The sequence below is a fragment of the Ambystoma mexicanum genome, chromosome 7q (assembly GCF_040938575.1).
Source record: "Ambystoma mexicanum isolate Mex_15411 chromosome 7q, UKY_AmexF1_1, whole genome shotgun sequence".
Classification (NCBI taxonomy): domain Eukaryota; kingdom Metazoa; phylum Chordata; class Amphibia; order Caudata; family Ambystomatidae; genus Ambystoma; species Ambystoma mexicanum.
The window spans coordinates 228536642-228557992 of NC_090941.1; positions in this window are offsets into that span (position 1 = coordinate 228536642).

Here is a 21351-nt window from a genome sequence, read left to right on the forward strand (position 1 = left end):
CCAGACCAAATCAGCAAATACCCTTTTCTTTGTTTCTTTGTATAATTCCTCAGGCTTCTAATGCAAGCCTATAGCAGCCCCATCTGTGCTGTTGCGAAAGGGCGTCGTAACCTGATATGCAGATAAGGGCTTTCCGAAAAATCGTTGTTCCTAAAGTATTGTTTAAGACAACATATTTGAACCCACTCCCATCTATCTTATTATAACCTCATCAACGTCAAAGTTAGGCGAAAATCGATATTGTATTAAAGTAGGTGTTCTATTATCTGACTGGGTATTTGAGATGACCCTTACCACTTCAGTGTTGTTCCTGTAAGTCAAACTAGTTAGCAAAAAACAATACAATTTGATGGAATCTTTAAACCCTCTCCTTAGCATTAGGCCCTGATCATTTTTTTTTTTTTTTTTTTTATTGAAACATTTACTCAGTTTAAAAAATAAAGAAGAACTGAGTTTTATCAAAAGTAAAACGAAATTGTCCTCTCACTTTCCTTCCCTTTCCAAGGAAAAGGAAAAGTCTTCACGCAACGCTACCTCCCTCTCCATGTGCGTTGCGACTTTAAGTGGATGACAGAGAAAGAAAGAAAGTCTATCCTTTATTGTGATTGCGAGGAGGTGTTATGAGTATTTATTTCTTTCATCGCTAGCTCTATTTGCTTCGCCATTGCCACTGCCCAATTCGTTTTCTCTCCTGAGATTAGTCTATCCCACCACTCGTCGGGCTCCAAGATCCAGGCGTTCTCTAGCAAAGGGCGAAGGTAAGCTATTCTGTTTTCTCTGGTCATTGGACAGTTAATCACAAGGTGCTTGACGGATTCAATCGTATCCAGGTTTTTGCAGAGATGGCAGGACTTTGTGGTCTTAGGGTCGCGAATGGCCATGATCTCCCGCGTAGGGAGTAAGTTCAATCTTGCTTTCAATAGAAGGTTTCTCAGTTTTTTATCCGGGAATTTTTGACAGTATTTTAGCGGCGTTTTAAATTTGTTGAAGGTCGGAGGTAGGGTGGCTAAAAGTTTGTTTTTAGTTGCCTTTTCCACTGTGGTGATCCAATCCCACTCTTCCATTTTGCGTTTGACACGGTCCGGATTTTCCTTCAGGTCTTGTTCGGAGCAGGCTATTTGGGCTAGGTCGTTTTCTCTTTTCTCTGCCCAGTTGGATAAGGCAGAGCATTTCCCTTTTTCCTTTTCATTCCTCAGAATTTCATATAATCGCAGGGAGTCAGACATGATGATTTTTCTAAATAGCCTCATTGCGCTTTGATCCACCATGGATGTCAGTGAAACTAGGCCCAATTCACGCCTTATTGCCGGCATGGAGGTCGATTTGGGTAAACCCAGAACTGTTTTCCATACGTAACCCTCCAGTTTGGGCCATAGCTTATGCGGTAAACACAGCGATGACTCGGCACCATATAGTATTGATGGGACCACCTTTGTTTTGTAGAAGGTTATGGCTGGGATGAGTGAGAATTTGCCGTATTTTCTGTCCACTGCTCTTATTTGGGCGGTCAGCCGCTTTGTTTTCTCCCATAGTTGAAGTTGCCAGGCCCTTTCCACTCCAGAACAGTCCATCAATACCCCTAGGTATTTGATGGTTTTTACGGTTTCGATTTCAGTGTTCTCCAGAAACCATGTCTGCTGTTTTGTTCTTTTTTTGCTTTTTTCGAAGACCAAGATCTTGGTTTTTGACTCGTTGATCTCCAGGTTATTTTCTCTCATATACTTTGCCAGATTAGTCAGTTTGCGCTAAAGACCAACTGGAGTTTGGTCGATTAGTATGACATCATCGGCGTACAACAGGCGAGGGATCTCCGTATTTCCTATTTTTGGGGGAAATGTTCTAATTTTGCTTTCTGACTGGCCATAATCTCCCAAAAATGCATTGAACAGGGCAGGGGCCAGTGGACAGCCCTGTTTGACGCCTCTATAGACTTCAATCTCTTCAGATAATGTACCCTGTTGATTCAGTTTGACCTTGATTTTTGTCTTCTCGTGGAGGGCTTTTATTGGCTCCAACACCTCTTCCGGACATTTCCAGTGGTGTAGTTTTGACCATAACTTGTTACGATCAATCTTATCGAAGGCCTTCAATAGATCCACGAAAGCCAAAAAAATCCTGGGCGCCCCATCCTTGACCTTAGCTTTCAGGATGTTGAGGATTAGGATGTTTATTGATGTACTCCCGTTTTTTTGGAATCCTGTTTGTAGGAAGTCCCTCGACGGGCTGTTTTGTTCCCATGATTTAAAGTGGGTCAATAGCAACGTCGCAAAGATCTTGCCTATAATGTCCAAAAGAGCGATGGGTCTATAGCTTACTGGCTCATTTCGGGCTCCCTTTTTGTAAATAGGGACGATGATCGCAGTTCGCCATGTTTCGGGGATCATCTTTTTTCTGCCACACTCCTGAAAGATTTTACTGATCAATTCTGACCATTTTTCCGGGTACCGCTTAAGGTCCATATTAGTAAGACCATCCGGACCAGGGGCTCTTGATGTTTTTAGTTTGGTAATTGATGCTTCTATTTCACTGGGGTTGGATACATCGATCCAGGATGAATTCGACCGATTTATCTCCGTGTACACTTCGCCGTCTGGTCTCTTGAATTCTCTGGTCAGATAAGCAATCCAGCTGGATTCGGCCACCGCGTTTGTCTGCGCTGAGCCTGGAGTGTTTGTCATTTCTTTTATAAGGCCCCAAAATTCACTGGATTTTTTTGTCTGTAATTTGGACATCATAAGCTCTGCATCTAATTGCAGTTGGGAAGCTCTCTGCTGTTTTAGCCAGTTTTTGTACCCTTTTGTTTCTTGCTTCCATTTCTCCCAATCGGCGGAGGCATTTGTTTTTTTCGCTATTCTTTTTCGTTTGCGCACCTCTTTTCTTTTGTCAACCAGTGCTTTGTTAAATGCATGTCTTCCGGTACCGAGTATCTTAGTGAACTTTTTAGCCTGGATCTCGTAGGCCAATAACAAGGGTAAATAGTTTGGTCGTTCATCGCGGTTTGATTCCTGCAATTTATCAACCTTTTCGACCCAACCTTGCTTGATTTTAGCGATGTCCCCTTCGCTTATCTTAAGCCTTGTTCTTTGGGAGTTTAAGTCGAGCGTTGTTCCATATGTTTCTTTAGACGGTTTACTGCCTTGCCAAACACAAGTAAGCAGGTTATGATCACTGTGTTCTGTTTGCTACAAAATAAGGTAACAGAACATGTTAAAACTCCTATATGGAGGAAGAGGCTAAGGCTGGTGACCATGTATGCAGGGCCACACAGGTGACCGGGAGTCCTTTAATGGACCAGGGAATGGATAAGCAAAATGGGAATCGGTTTCCTGTGTATGCGGATGTGGGATGTAGGTTTTGATTATGGTATATTATATTGTTTTTGGTATTTGCTGGTTTTAAAACGTTGCCGCTATTTATTGTTTCTTACCTGTACCGCACTAGCCTGGGTTTCTGGTTATTTCTGGTATCCTTCCCTCTCAGAACTATGGAGAAGTGAAGTCAATGTGCGACTGGAACAGGGGTGCTTGGTCAATGCGTCACTTTGAGAACTAAATGACTGTAAATTCATTGAAAGCATGCAGAGGAGCCCCCACATATTCACCCAACTTAATAGCGCTACTGATTTTTTAGGATTCTTGAAATGTTTTGATGTGTCATAACAAATATAACCAATGTCTAATCGATGGGACCTTTGATCTGGATACGTTTGTGGTGCTTAGGTGGTGCCTGAAAAAAGAAAAGATAGTGGGGGTTGTGCATAACCTTGTTGGAAGAGGCAACTGCTCAGAGACACAGTTTGTTTTGGGGGCACTAAGTAAATAACTAGCAGTTAAGTGGGTGTTAACACATTTGATGGTGGGGGGCAAGAATGTACACTTATGCCTGCAGATAGTTCAGGAATGAGAAAGTGAGTGAGGAAAAAGTAAAGGAGTACAGGAACAAGATAGAGAGTAGGCAGAATATATTCTGGAATTCTTTACTAGTATGTGAACAGCCTCTAGGGCATGGCCAGGAAAGCCGCCCCAAGACAATTTATTAATACCAGGCCTGGTACCAACTGTCACCACAGCCCCTGTGGCTCTCGGTGCAAGTGGTCATGGAGCCCCCGAGGGCAGATGCTGATGGGTGTGCCTCCCTCATCTACCCCATCTGAGCCAAGGGAGGCAGAGCATATGGACAGGATCCACAAATATTACAGGCACCCTTTTGGCACGTATACGCTGGCTACGATGAGGAGGGACAGCAACAACAAAATCATGTAACTCTGCATATTCTGTGGAAACCTGGGGTCTTGAGAATTTTGGCAAAAGACCTTCCAAATATTAGGGAGGAATCACAATGGTTTGCTGAGGAATTACAGACAGTTCTACAGGGTCAGAACCCCTCATGGACAGAAAGGAACCAAATAGTGTGGATAATAATGCCCCCCAAGGTGTGGCAGTGACTGGCAGAATGAGCCATGCAGCTGACTCAAGACCCAGCGGTGGAGGGTGGGCTAATTCATGCTAGGGAATGAACTGTGATCACTAACCCAGAGATAGGCCCACAAAATACCATTTGGGCTGGGATATCCATCTGTAGGCAAAATAAGGCAAATCATCCGCACATTATTTAGACAGATTGAAAGTAGTGTTTACTCAACATTCCGGCACCACTATGCTGGATGAGACCTCCCAGGAGTCAAAAGCCAATTCTTTTGTTTCTGGCCTTCTCTCAAAGATTCAGGCACAAATAAAGGATGGATGAACTGGATGGTAGACTAAACCCTTTTACAGAGCTAGTCGTGTTTGTAAATCACTGCATGGTGTGTCAGAAACAAAAGAAGGAGACATTTGTGAACACATTGATGACGTTACAGATGCAGTGTTTACAGGGACGGGTAAAGGGACAGATGCTGAATATCCAACTGAACCAACAGAGGAGAGGGCTATCTAGAGGAATGGGTTGGGGTGGCCTCTAATGGGATTTGAATGATGTCCTCCTTCAGCGCTGCAGCTAGCTCTACTGGTCTGTGTGTCTCCTCGTCACCCTGATGTTCTCACATCTGCGGCTCGCTTCGGCGTTGGGTTTCTCCTACTCCATTTAAGAGTTGCTCCGGTATTCAAAAGATGCATATTGTGCACCACACGTTGTCAAGCATGTGGAAAGTTCAGCATTACCTTGAGCCAAAACATCCTCATCATCATCTGTCATCTGTAAAGTGTCTTTCACCATTGCTATGGTCCTAAAAAACTGTAGGTTGAAAGTCCATGTATGGAAATTCATCCGAGGATTTTAGAATGTGTGTGTGCATTTTAGCCAAAGCAAAGTTGGGTAGAGGTGGCCTGGTCCCTACTAGCTACCCATATCATGCAGGCACATGGATGCAGGGTCAGACTGGGACAAGAAATCGGCCCAGTCACCCAAAAAAAAGTGGCCCACCACTCTTCTTAAAAAAGTGGCCCACCCCTTGCCTCACGGCCCTTGACCTCTGGTCACATCACCGGAAGTGATGTCAATTGACCCCACCCCAAAGTGACATCCGAGAAGTGATGAAACACGACCTTTCACCCCTTGGCAAACAGGAAGTGCCATCAAATAGCATTGTTCCTAAGTACACTAAATTACTGGGAATCCAACAGACGTCCAATGCCAAATGATAATGTTATTGTATAGCACTTACGCTTAAGCTCTTTTTTATAGAACAAATATGCATACAATATCACCCAACATGTGTTGGTACTCATTTATCGCCCTAAGAAGAATGAAAGGCTTTTTGGAGAAAAAAAGAATTTGAAAAAATATATATATTTTTTTCTTCCAAATCGGCCCAGGCAACGGGCCAAAAGGCCGAGGGGCCAATCCGAACCTGCATGGATGGACAATTTGAGGTCAACAAGAGAGAGTGCAAGGGTAGTATGTTCTGTATTTGTCCAGCTAGACCACATTTATCTCATGACGGTTAACTGTGTTCTAATGGCAGCTGTGTTGTGCCATATATTGTTATGGATGGAGTATGATTGCAAACACATAGGGCCTCATTACACGGACGGCGGTAAGGGTTAATGGTCACTGTTAATGGTACCAGTGACCGTTAACCCTTACCGCCTTACTACGAGGTCCCTTTGCGGGTTGGAGAATTTAACGCCTGCTTTTTGCAGGCGTTAAAAACCAACCCGCAAAGGGACCAGGGAGCTAATTACGGTACCACAATTTGCGGTGCCGTAATTAGCACCTTCCCCATTCCCATTATGCCCTATGGGGCAAAAATGGGAATGGGGAAGGGCAATGGGGGAAGGGGGAATTACCGCCCCACCAACCTTGGAATAGGGTGTTAATTCCCCTTTCCACCAAGGCGGTGCCGGTATTTTACCGGCATGGACCAAGGTGCTAATAGTACCTTGGTCCACCGCCGTCCGTGTAAAGAGGCCCATAGTTGCATTGTCAGTATGTTTTACTGACAGGGCACTCTTACTCTGAATAGAGGGGCAGCCTCTTTGCCTTTCCTGTCTGTCTTTGGCAATGTAGGTATTATCAACTCCCAAAAATGTTTAAGTAGCAGGTTCCCCTTCCCCAACCTTGCCTTTTTCCCTCTGCTAGCTGTAAGCCAGAATAATTACCCAGAAGCTTTGTTGCCACTCTCTTGGCTTCAGGTAATGCTGGCACACTTGTATCTTAGGTGATGCTGAGATTCGTTTTGGCTCACAGTACTCATTAGACTGTTCTCTGGCTTTGAGGAAGGTTAATTTCAGTTTCAATTTGGGAAAATACTTTGTTCATTCTTGGCTTGGGCAATGCTTGTTCTCCCCCACTCCAAATAACAATATTTAAACACTTGACATTCTCTTTGTTAGCAATTTTTGACTGTATTAATAAAGATTCATAGGTCACTGTTCCTCCTGGAATCGTAATTAGGCACATGCAACCACTTCTTTGTGTTTTACAAGGTTTTAAGTCAACAATTGCTTTTTGTAGCGTTCCCTTCTCACAAGAGTGAAAGAGAGAATACCTGATCACACACAAGTGTTACAATTCAAGTGTTCCTTTGTTAAAGAATCAACAATCAACGCAAGGAATCAGAACGCCTGGTTTAAATCACCGGCTTCTGTGTTAATTTCTCTGCATGCTGCACAACTTCTATGACTTCTGGATTCACTTGGGACCCACACACTTCCTCGTTGAAGGAGTCTCTGGTCTGGCCACTCATTTAAGGAGCCTCTCTTGCTCCTGAGACCCATGGCTTCTTGGCAGCGCCTCGCAACGGTCTCCAACACGCTTCCTGTTGTGCAATCTCTGCAACTAGGCTCACATGGGGAAAGGCAGCCTTCCTGCACGCCTTCCACTGCGCAACCTCTGCACACCAGAGTTTGGGGGAGCAAGACCCTCATAGGACAAGCAGGTGAAATCTGCTGCAACAGAGTTCTGGCGTCCCTTTGGTTCTCCCACTTCTGCCTGTATTGCCAACACCATGCCTTCTTCCGCCTACGTCTGCTACTACTGCACACACTCCAGCAACAGTTACAGCTCCTGCTAATTGCTTGCATCTCAGGGGGCCTTTTAAGCCACTCGGCTTCCCTCAGGTGTGGGCTATCATTCTTAATTGCCTGACTACTACTACAGCATAACTCTTCAGCTCTCTTACTTGTCCCAGTACTTATGGGAATATGGGACTTGTAGTCCCTAACTACAAAATCAGTTCTTTTTAGTAACTTCTTGGTTTTACGGGTAGTTGTATTTCCCTTGTGGTTTTTTAAGGATGAACCCTTAGAATGTGTTGTTATAGATGAAGACAGTTTATTTAAAGCAATATTTCTAGATTCCTTTCCATTATACCTTTGGGGTGGTCTTTCTGTTGCTATGGCTTGTTCCGGTTTTATGGCATTTGAGACCAGAGCCATAGATCTTTTATGTGGTTCAGATACATTATAATGACAATAAGCCGTTAGCTGTTTTGGCAACTCTAAAAGGTTCTCCCTTTTAAATGACAAATACTGTGTCTCATCCCATGGCATCTCCTCACCACCCTGGGCCCTGTCTTCTCCCAGGTGATCCTCCCGCAGTACACCATTTCCAAGGTCAGGATCGGGAAGCATCTGCCTTTCCGTGACCACCTGGGAGGAGACTTTAGGCAGAGGTTTAGTGAGGGATCCATTGGATTCATCACATACTCATCCCCTAAATAATTGACCTCCCGTTCCAGGTTCCTGTTCCTCTCCTTCATCTGCCTCCCCCGCATTCACCATAGGTTCTCCAATGTTCTAGTTACAGACTGGACCACTTGAAAATAATTATTTGTTTAGCTTGTATTTTAGCGGAGGCCAGAAATATTTTACCAAGTTACTACAGATCTCAATATCTGGGTAATCTTGAAAAAGAGATAAACTAATCATGTGTATTGTTGCTATGATTGTTGCAGTAGAAGCGCAAAAGCAGGGTGGAAGAATGCAGACCGCAATTAGCAAATACATGAATAAATAAATGCAGGTGAAGGGAGAATCAAAGAAACTAATGAAGGGGGGGGATCCTTTTCAGAAAAATTATATTTATACCTTCACCCCGAGTGACATCATCTTATATCCAGCTATCCTTAGTGTATGTTATTATTATATGCTTCTAGTGGACTTTGGTTAGGTGAAATATTCCTTCTCCCTATTGGTACTGGCCAGAAACTTGCGTGTCATGAAATGGGCGAACATGTGTGCCAAAACCACTGACAGCCAACTTTCTGTCCACCATGGGGCACTTGGACAAGGCCATTGATCATGCATGTACCAGATGTCCCAAACAATTAACTCTTCATATGGGGCCGAAGTCATCATGTGAGTATAGGCCCTAAACCCTCAATGAAGGGGACAGGATCATAAATTAACCTTGATGGCCATTTTGACCCAGAAGGACGTCATCACATAGTACTGAGCTGTATCAACACTGTTGATGCCCTATGCAGCACAATGAAAAAGATCCTTTGTTCTGGTGGGAGAGTGGGAATAGTCTGAAAGAATTCTGAAGTTTCCACTGTCATGTGGCAAGAGTTTTATAAACATGACAGGTCTGGAGGTTAGACCGGTTTATCTGGAGGGAAAGGATTCATGGCTATAATGTTGTTGGTTTATCTTGCAAGCAATCTAAAAACATCTCTTTTTGCTTAACCATCAGCAGAATTGAGAAAACGAGTATGATAGACTTTCAAAATATCAAACCTTGCTGACTGAATAGTTAATACAATTCAGGAGCAGATCCGTGGTAACAACAATTGTGGATAATCCATCTGCGTGGGAAAAAATAATAATAATTGGAGCCAATATGTAGCAATACGGGTTTTTATATGGCAATTCGTGATTGACTAATGGCTTTTAAAAAGTAACACGTGACCAAGGTAAATGGCACATTTTAAGCATCACTGGATTTTAATTGACTCAGAGGCAGTGCGGTTTTTAATATATACTGTAACAACACATGAATAATGTACTACTCTAAAGTAAATGTCCACGGTAATGCGCCCTTCCTATACTTTCTCGTTTTGTTGCCACTGGAATTGTAGTCTTTCCCAGCGGTGTGACTGACTGCATCAAGGAATTCTGCATATCCGCATATCTCTCGGGAGACGACAGTTCAGCAATTCTAAATTCGGTATCCTATAAATATTCATCAGCATTGCATATGCAACATTTGTTTTTCTTGGGAGTTTAATAAAATAATCCTGGGTTCTGACACCGAGTGCAATCTCTATTTATGTAGAATGGTTCAGGAGGTTTAGATGTTGGTGCAAACAATATACCACATACATATCCTGATACAGCAAATAACACCTGACATAATAAGCGTAATCTGCAACATGCTGTATATGAGATAGGCCTCGGGGAAGTGAATAATTCAAATGATCTGCAACTATGTCCACAACATGACCTTTATGAATGAATGCGATTCAAACATATGTGTCTGAAAAATGATTTAACATCTAGTCTACCTTGTTAAACAGATGTGTGTTGCAGAAAGAGCTCTCTTGTGTGAGGATAAGTCAAAGTTTCTGTGACAAGTCTATATTTGTTTTTAAGACAAGCACACAAGCTTGTACCATTGTGAAAATGTTGATGTCGCATTTTAACATTACCTGCTCAGGGTGATGTGTCACATTGTGAATCAGGCCATAGATGCAGTCAAGCTGTGCCATTAATGGAAATGTTGCATAAAATATCAGGTACATTTCCATTAAGTTTGCTCTAGTCGTCGAAAATGGCAAAGTGTTAACAAATGTGACCGCACAATTTTCACTAGATTTAAATTTTCGGAGTCATTTTGAATACATCTTAAATAGCTTGGCGAGGACCGTTTCTGGGGAGCAGTCATTGCTATCCTGTTTTGATTGTTTTTTGTGACTGGATGTATATTTTGCAAAGACATCCAACGTTGTGTGGATTTCACTGCAGTATTCATAACTAGTCTCCAAAACAGGTGCACATTCAGACAACTTGTCCATTCATGGTGGCCCGCATCTGCATGACTCCATATGAGCTTATGCCTGTTTGACACGTGCATACATCAAGCACAATTCGAGGAAGATTCCAACCCAATGAAAATGAAAGGAAGTGGAGATTGTTTTGAATGTGTTGCACAGAGCATAAGGTGCGGGCCGTGGGGGGTGAGGGTTGAGGGGACATGAGCAGAATTTCTTCTCAACTTTTAGGTTCTGTGTAAGAAACCATCAACATCTTACAGATCCTAATTTGTTGGCAGAGACCGTGGGCCTAGTTCACAAAGTGTTTCACAATGGACTTTCTGATTGAAAAACATGCTTTGTGATCAGCCTCAGGTCTTTGCCAGTAAATTAATCTCTAGAGCTTCCCCGCCTGCTTCCCCCTTCAAAAATAAACCCTTATTTCCTTGAACTACCCAACGCAACACATAGGCTCTGAAGCACATTAATCTATAAGGAAGACCCAAAGCCTATGCCAGGGTAAAGAATCTTTGCATACGGTGATTAATTTATTTAATTGCACAGTATATCTAAACAACTGATGGTATGTCATGCTACCAGCAACTCTGATTGTTTAAGAAGTATTAGCTTAAGCATTGCCAATGGTCACTTTTTGTTATACTTGTCGATATTTATGAAGAGATAAAATTCAACATTACTAAGGCATTTCTGGGATGTTGTGTGCTTCCGTGCTGAGAGAATATATTTGAAAAGCTTGTAATGGGGTAGGACCAAGACTTATTTGGAAATGATTTCTTCCATTTTTCAATGGACAAGACGAGGTGAAGAAGTTTTAGCTCAAGGATATACATTTGAGCATGTGTTTGTTTTCTCAACAGCTGTAGGCTCAATCATTTAATTTTGCAATAGGGTACCCTACACTGGTCTTTGCGAATATTACCTGGAATAACGTGGGGTTCTGTTAGGAACGTACTACTCAGGAGATATGCACCCCTCCATCTGTGTCACACATGGCGACCACGTTTGACTCTTTGATATCAGATTCCTTACAGCACACTGTCCCATTGCAAGATGGACACTCAGTGTGGTCACGACAACCCATTCCAAGATAGCCGCTCGTTCAGTAGAATGTTAATCCGCTTTCTGACATTGCTGCAAACTGACAGAGCACATAAAGGATGGTTAAGAAGGAAGATGCAAACAAGCAGTATCTTGCAATGGATTCCATGATGGATTCCTTGCCATATTTCCTCACTAGGTATTTAGTATTTTCTTTGCTGAAGGTCTTCCTTGGATCTTGATTCCCCCCAAGTCCCTTTCAATACAGCATCAAGTAGGATAACAAAGTCAATGACCAACCCTAAAACCTCCTGTTGATCAACACTCTTCAGTGAGGTATAACAGAGGCTAGTTCCTCATTACTCTTTGATAGTTTGAGCACAGGAAGGGCTGTAGAAAGGTATGTGAGTCGGGATAAGGGATATTGAACAGCATCACTGAGTCTCCTTATTAACATCAGTCCTTCTGTGTTTTGCTCCTGACCCGCGTACTAGGAGTACCAAAAAGGAGGTTCATGACATTAGCCACCTCTGTCTGGGGACGAGAAACAACCCCTTGTTTTACTCTATTGGAAAGTGGCAGGCAGTACTTTTGTGACTTCGATGAAGTATTTGCCTCGCATCTGGATCTACAGGATCTGGCAGGTTCCCACTGAAGGTTTTTGAGAATGTGTTTAGACTAATGTAAGCAACTATGTCCTTATGTGTCAGGTCTTCTATCGTGATGAACATAAGTGGTCCTGTATCTAACTCTATTATTATTATTATTATTTATTTATTTTTTTTTTTTTAGTTTTTTTTTTTTAGTTTTATATTATTATATTTATTGAGCACAGACATGGCTTTGGGAAGTAACGGGGTGATTTGCAAGTCATAGGAGAAAATGCACAGCGAGGTAAGCATATCACAAATCTGCGTTTGCCAGCTACAGTCCTGTATATAGCTGGATTTGGTTGGCAACGACCCTGCATCTCACCGAATATTTTTGCCTACGCCTGTGAACCTAACAGTAATTGGTCACCTATAGCCCTGTTTATACCGACAATTGGTCACCAATTTCTCTGCATCTCACTGTATGTGGTCTCTAATGGCCCTGCATCTTACAGCATTCGGTAACATATGGCCCTGTATCTAACTGCATTTGGTCACTCACAGTCCTGCAACTTAATGAGTTGGTTTGTTTAGATACCTCTATATTACTGTGTTTGGTCACCTGTCGCCAAATATCTAACTGCAGTTGATCTCCACCAAAGGGTACCTGAACTTATGTTCGGACTGCGCTGTGAGTGCCAATGGACACTACTGGCCTGTCACTATATTCTTCATTGCCAGTCACCACCAAGGTCTGCACCAACAATGCAAAACAATCAGGCCTACGGTTATCCCCATCTAACCCACAAAAAACAAGAACCTCACCCCCTACTCCATCTTATCTCCCCAAGACTAGTTCCCCCTTTGTGCTCCAGCAGGCCCTGCTGCATGCTTTACTTACTTCCCTTGCTCCATAATACTCCTAACAATCCTAGCCCCCCGATATCATTTTCTTCTCTTTTACACTCTGTCTGTCTTGTGGCCTCTGCTTAAACGCACCTTTCATCCTTCCACTCACCCTTTCACCTTTCCAGAGTCTCGCAATCATCATCTTTCTTTCTCCAAAAAACAAAAACAGTATGCCTGATCTTTTATCCCCCATCCCAACTACTCTAAACTTTGAACAGGTACTCTATTTTTACGCATGCATTTAACTCCTCAATGCTTGCCTGCCCTACAGAACTCTGCAAAAAATGTATTTCTAAAAAATAACTTTGACCCCATCACCCTGAACTCTCAGTGATGGCCATCACTGAAATCTGGATTACACCTAACAACACTGATTCACTGTCAGCCCTCACATCGACTTAGCTTTTTTCTCGTAATACCCATGTCTCTATGATAAAGGTGATGTTGTGGGAATCGCAATGAGTAAGGACACACCATCAGCACTTGTTATCCCTCGGATTTCACTACCTCGTCCTTCAGGCACACCTCCATCCAGCTATATCACCCACGCCCCCTCCTATTCCCCCTCATCAACCGCTCAACTGGGGCTGCTAACCTTCTTCTTTGATTGCAATATGTTATTTAAAATACTCTCAGCTGATGCTCTTGTTGTCCTAATTCTAGACTCTAAACTCTCCAATATGACCCAGACCTTTTATCTGCTACTTGGTTCCAGTCTTTCTGTGCACTGATTATTCAACGTATGCAGCCTTCCAACCAATACCCCAGGTAATTCCCTGGATATAATGTTCCCATCTTCCACTCTAGTCGCATCTACTCTCAATAATAACCCCTCTACCCCTGACAACTCACTCATCAAATGTAATATATGCATTCCCCCACCACTCTTCTTCCTATCAGCAGTATGTATTACCAAAATCAAACTAAAGGCTTCCTCTATGTTCCCCATATATCCAAATTCAAAGTATCTCCAGGTTCTCATTACTCCACTTGCTCACTAAATTTAACTCATCTTCACCGAAATCAAATCTGCACTGTCTACCCATCTTAATAAACACTATCCTGTTCACCCATACACCCCCACGCACTTGTGGTCTTAACTTTGGCACTTCCTAGCAACCCAACTCCTGAGGCCAAATATGCATTGCTGCCTACTCTGCCGGTGCAAAAATCAAATCCCGCCATCATCATAGACAACAAAGATGTCCTTTTATCCCTTAATTTGTTTCTCAATACAGCCAAATACTTCTCATGACCAAGCTGCTCTGATAGGACATGCTCAATATTCTCCTACCTTGTGCTCATACATTTCCCTCCTATTTCTCTGCTAAAAAACCCAACCTAATTGACAGCCTGGCCACACTTCTAACACTTCCACTCTCTCCTTCTTTCTCCCACCCTCCCTTATCTTTCATGCAATCCTCCCTTTCCCACGTTGCCTCCATATCCTATACAGAACTTCTACCCATATGCTGTGTCTTTCCAGCCTGCTTTCCAATTGATCCATATGCACTTTCACCTGTCACCCACACTTATCCTCTTTCCCTATGCACCCTCCTTTTATAACTGGCATCTTCACAGGCTTCTACAACGCACCCATTGGAATCTGTCTTTCAATGAAATGTACTGCCAACCCCGAAAAACCCATTCTTCTGATATCGCTCTCTCTCTTCTACCCCGAGAACTTTAAATTCTCACGTGGGTTTCACTCAACCACCTAGTAAATTATCTTGAGTTTCACTCATTCAATCAAAATTCTGATCCAATACTCGACATACACTGCTCCGGTTATAGGTTAAAGGATCGAAAAAAAAAGGGTCGAATGGTCAAAGGATCGACTCAAATGTACCGAAAACAAAAGGATTGACATTTTTTATTTTTAACATTTTTTTGTGTTAAAATACTATTTTTTTACCTATACGAAAACCCCAAAAATATATATAATTTAAAAAAAAATGTGATCCTTTTGTTTTCGGCCATATTGTGTCGATCCTTTTGCATTTGATTCTTTTTCATTTGATGCTTTAACTGGACAGCCACTGCTCCCACTTGCATCTTCAACTTCTTACCCACTGCCCACCGCTCTCACTTTCCGCTATCCTCTTTCATCTACACCTCTCTGTGGCCCTTAAAACTGTGCAAAATGGCTCCCTGATTCAATCTATTTCCTCCCTTTGCTTCAATGAAACAATGCATTACTGGGTGGCCTCTTATCCCTCTGGCAACTCATCCATCGTATGGAACTCTGACACCTCCACCTAAAGGCCCTTTTTGTGTAATCCATACAACTGGTCCTAAATCCACCACTCCCTTAAACTCTAATTTCCTCCTTTGTCTTTAACTATCACCAATTTGCTGATGATACCCACATCTTCTTTTTCTTGCCATCCTTCAACCATGCAACCTCCAAACATTTAAGGGACTGTCTAACAAACTATCCATTACCGGATTACAATTCACTGGAAGTTATATTTCATCTATACTACATCTCTTGCTTTCCTGTCACAGGATTATGCAATGTTCATTTTAATTATGTATTTTGCAAGCATTAGGCGTTGAAGTTCAGAAAATGTATGTCTTCCTCTCCTGTCTTTGTCCTTGAACTATGTTTCCATTTCTTACACAATTTTCAACAGATTTACCTAATCTTGTAAAATAACGCGTGTGTGTAAAATCACACTATTCACACACTGTCTCTACTTCATGTTCCTGTCAATACTGCAAGTAATTTCGGTCTGAAGAAACACAAATGTGATGATTTGTCGTGACATGTTAGATTATATAATCTAATCTTAGGTTATGATGAGTTATGTCAAATCACGCTTTATTTATTTAGTTGAGCAAACCCGGCTCAGCTGCATCTAGGATTAATGATAATGTGCCAGTGATCTGTCTCACTGTGAACAGGTGCATGCATGGGTGTTTGAAAAGCCTATATTAAAAAGTTTCTAAGAGAATGTGTACAGCAACACAACCGTACATGTGCTAAAATATCACCATAGTCATTGTCAACAGAGAAGAAATAGTTATTTAATTACAGATAAACATAACTTCATTTTTTATATACAGCTCTTGTAGTAGTGTTTTTTTATTTTTTTATTTTTTTTTTATTGATTTGGCTGAATAATTCAACCTTTCAAACAGAGAAGTTTACATCAACAAAAGTTTCATACATTATAAATCTGAATGAAATTAATTTGATACAAAAAAAGGTAAGATTAAAATGTATAAATATATAGTTTTACAAAGTCTTGCATTCTTAACTTGATTGTTCAGGGATCACATGATTAACAAATTGAACTAACGCAATTTGAACAGAGGAATTCGTACTAGTCAGTAAGTAATTCCAGATTTTTTCAATAGAATATTCTATATAGAAATTACATTTTGCATGAAAAAATTTGTACCTCACATATTTCAGAGCCGGGCACTCAACCACTAAGTGACATAAAGTCTCAATTGTTTGGTGGTTAAGGCAGTATCTACAAAAGGTTTGATCTTGGGGCACCAGATGTCTCCTTCCCAAGATCTGTCTTGTTAAACACAAATTTAGCCGAATGCGCATCAACTGGGTTCTCATATAGCTTGAAGGACATTTAATTAGATATGACTCTGGGCTACGCATTTTTTTGTGCGAATACTTTACCAAGTCGCAATCTACATATTCTAAGAATTGTTGGCGCGTGTTTATCCAGTCATAGTGGTGCAGTTTTAATTTTGCCTTAGTTGGATTCATCAACAATAATTCTATTGAGATGCCAGCTTTAACTAGTATGTCTAACACACATTCAGACCATTTCCCCGGGAATTTCAATTTGGAGGTTATCAAATGGTTAGCCAACACACCCAGAATATTGTGAGACGGCGCACCAATTAAACATTTCCGATAAAATGAGCAAAATTTCCATAAAACTTGACAAAATACGGAGATTAGTCCCAGTTCATAACGAATCATTGGGATTGGAGTCGATTGCGGCAATCTCAACAAACCTTTCCAAAATTGAGATTCAAGACGGTCCCAAAAAGTTCTTGGCTTTGGAGCTACAGTCTCTGCTCCATAGATTAGAATGGGGGTTACTTTTTGCTGGAAAAAGGCAATTACGTGAGTTAGTGTAAATTTGCCGTATTTAGACAGTAAAATTTTGGCTTGCGATATTAGCGAGCGATTTTTTGCATCAAGTGTAACACGATATATATCATCGTTCAATACTTCTGAAAATGGAAGACCTAGGTACTTGTAGTATGGCACTACAAGTAACTCTTGATTATGCAAAGACCAGGAAAATCTACAAGTTTTTTTAATTGCTGATTTGTGACACACAACAATTTGAGTTTTTTCAAGGTTAATAGTTAAATTGTTCTCAAGAACATACTCCTGCAATTTATTTAGAAGATTTTGAAGGCCATAGGGTGAACATGACAGTAATACCAAGTCATCGGCATAGAGCAGCCATGTAACTTTCTGAGTGCCAAGCTTGGGTGAATTGGAGATTGTGTTCTCAAGTTTCATACCAATGTCTAACAGGAAAAAATTGAATAATGTAGCCGCAAGGATACACCCTTGCTTTAAGCCTCGCCCAGTTGGAATAATAGCTGTAAGGAGCCCCTCTAAAGATAGTCTCACCTGCAAAGAGGTGTGGGAATGCAAGAGTTTTATTAATGTGAGAATTGAGGAGGGACACCCATGTTGATAGAGTTTTTGAAATAGTAGGTGCCGATCAATTGAATCGAATGCAATACTGAAGTCAACAAAGGCAACATAGAGATTGCGATTTTCATTAACATATTTTTGTTTGATCAGATTAAGTGCGAGCATGTTTGGAGCAGTGCCAATTCCTTTAATGAATCCAGACTGGAAAGGATCCCTTTTGAATTCCTGCTGCGTCCATTCATTGAACTCTCGCAAAATGATCCGACAAAACAATTTGCCTGGAGCATCTAGTATAGCAATTGGACGGTAACTTTGAGGCTGCTGACAATCGCCTTTCTTAAACAATGGTATAATTATAGAATGTCTCCAGGTAGCAGGAATAGTTTGTGTGACAATAATATTTTGAAAGATCTGAAATAAGGCCTCTGCCCATAAATTCAGATTACTCTTGAATGTTTTATTCGAGAGCCCATCTAATCCTGGAGCCTTGGATTCACTCAGTGTTGAAATAATATGCAATATGTCACCTTTAGTGAAATTGAGGTGAAATGGCATAATTTTACCAAAGTGAGGCCCCACAGGGGATGTTATAGGTCGCGCATATATTCTGGTGAAATGTGCAATCCAACTTTTTTCGGGTACATTATGCGACTGTATCAGTGTTTGAGGGTTAGATGAAACTAAATTTAGTGTGGACCACATCTGAGCTGTATTTTGATTGCGAGTCATAGATAACATGTTCTCTCCATCCTTTTGATACAGGTTTGCTCGATAATAGCGCATCCAGTTTCGATATTTTGTTTAAATACGAGTCAAGACTGGGATTCTATATTTGAGAGGAAGAAGGTTAGCTTTTCGCTTTTTTGTACGATACTCAGTTTTTTTCTTTTTTACCACTATATCAAATACATGATTTCTCAAAGCTGTTTGTCGTTTGGGATCTTGACCCCTTGGGACAAAGTCCTGCATGAGGTCATAATAGCAGACGTTTGGATGAGAGCTGCTTAGTCATGAGTGGGTAAATGCTGCCACTAGTGAACTAGTGTAACGTTGTATTGTTGTGTCATACCACTTAATTCGATTTAGCTGAGAGTTTGCACTAAGCACTTCAGAATAAGTATCTGCCTGCTTTAGTGGTGTTGCCAAGGAAGTTGTCCAGCGACTAGTTAGAAGCAAATGATCACTGTCACTTCGAGGCAAGGCCTTAAAAGTTACTCCACTCATGAACAGCTTTGAGTCGACATATATGTAATCAATAGTAGCTCTTTGCACACCCCTTTGCCACGTGTGACTTGGTGGAACATCTCCTTCACAAGCTCCATTTAACATACAAAAACCCTGTGAAGACATCAAGTCTTCCCATTGGATTAGTCTAGAATTTTCCGATGGGACTCGTGCGGAAAGAAGATGCACATTAAGGTCTCCAGCAATTATAGTATGTAAAATTTCTGGAGACATCACAATAAAGTCCAACATACAAATCATTTCCTTAAAAAAGAGTTCATCAGTAATGTTAACATGGTTCCAATAGATATTAATTAAAGCATATGACATTGAGCAAACAGAGATAATGGTTAGTTGCATGAATGCATTTGAAGAATAGGTTGACATGAGTTCAGTGGTAGGACTAATTTTGATGGCAGTTAGAAGACCAGACATCGGCCGACCTTTTTCGCCGCGTACTGCAGGAGTAAAATGTATAGTATGTCCTTGCCAAATTGGAGAGTTGGTAAGCATGGTTTCCTGCAACATAATTATGTCAAACTGATTAAGGTCTGTACTATAGTTGTTAAACAAATGGGAATGACCACAAGAGTTCCAGGAGGCAAGGAGTATTAACTTGGCAGGTGATTGTTGGCTTAGTTAACTATTTGATACACAGTTGCATTTACAATTGCATTGAGATGCACACTCTCCATTTCCCGAGTTAACCACTGCAGCAGCCTCCTGTGAAAGATCCCTGCGGGGTTCATTCGTCAATGACGAGCCAGGGGTAATCAAAAAACCCATATCAAAAAGTTGATTTTTAGCAGACCATATAATATTGCGAACTAAACGAGATCGCAATTTTATGCAACTGATTGTTAGAATGTTATTTTCAATAAATTCTACTTGTTCGATATCGGCTGAACTCACATCCACTAGCTCATCTATATCAGAAAAAATCTCAAGAATACTTTTCCTGTTTAAGAGGAATTGTGGATGAGGAGCTGGGCGACATCCAATAATCAGTGAATTCAAGTTGTTATCCCTTGCCAGAGGTTTAGATTGCTTTTTCTCTGGGACAGGTACTTGTTGAAATTTGGCTATTGATTGCACTGTAATCTTCGGTTGAGTTTTTGGTAATAGAGCTCGCACCATTTCGGCTATTTCTAGCCCATAACTCTCCGATGAAGCATCCTCAAATTTGTTTTTTTAATTGTATTGCCACCTCTTCTAACTTCCTCACCAGAGTGAATTGCTTTGAGGACATTAGAGCAAACCTTATAGCAATCATTCAGTGGTGGTGGGTCGCGGTCATTAGGAATGGTTTCAGAGGTCACATGTGGTACAGGGACTATTTGCTTGGCTCCCAATATGGGAACTTGCACAAAATTGGCCATGTAGGCTTCAACCGCCCTTTTAATTTCTGCTTGTCTAGAGGCTTGCTCCTTAGGGGCAGTTGAGCTAGTAGACTCACTGGAAGGGACAATAGCGAACGTAGGGGGAATCACCGGTTCAATGGGTATCGAAGGGTGATGACTCTCAATGGCTTCCACTAGACCATCTAAAGGTGAGTGAGGTAAAGGGTTAGACAGAGAATTTACATTTCCTCCTCTCGCTCTCCGCTTTTGATTCAAAAGTACATATTTTTTTGTAATGGCAGTAGACATCTTGTTATTTTTTTGACTTGGTGTGGTAAGTGTATTAATAAACTGTTTTGCAGAGTTTGAAACGTCCCCTTTTCTATTTATGTTTTTGGATTTCTTTTTTTCCGGAGCTACAGTTGTTTTTTGATTTAGTTTACCTAGGTCTTGATTTATCGGTTTTGTAGCGGGCATTCCGCTCTTAGCAGGTTTAGCAAAAATTGTGTAAATTGGCTTATTGCTTAGCTCTACACAAGGTGGCGGAGAATTCAATTCTCCAGTCACAGAAGCCATTGGGTCAAAAATAATTTTTTGGAAAAAGGGCACTACAAAAGAAACATCATGAATCTCCACATTGGAGAGAGACTCTTCTCGATTGTGACCAGCATTAAAAGGAGATGATGCCTTGTCATAGTGCTTGATTCTAATGGGAGAAGTAGATTTAGATTCAACCGAATGAATGTCTTTTAGGTTAGGCAATTGAACAGCGGCTTGCCATGCCATAATAGATGCAATCTGTGCACTTTGTGTATTTAGCTTTTCATTAAGTGATTCGAACAATTTCACTAGTGTGTTCATAGTTGTGTTCATAGCTTCTAGTGCTAGACCCACAATTCTATTACCCATCTGAGGGGACTGCGAGTCTCTAGGAATAATTTCCCTGATTTGAGATTCTCTGTTTAATGTGTGCCTTGGGGTGGGGTCAAGAAATGATGAGGAAGAGTTAGACTCTTCGATACTAGCATTAGAAAACATTTTTGGGGAGAATGATAATTTTTCTGAAATGGTTTGTGTTGAGTAACTAGTATGCATGGAGTCTAAATCAATTACCACTATGTCCGTTTTGTCTTTATTGGAGTTTTTATGTTCAAGAGTCTGACC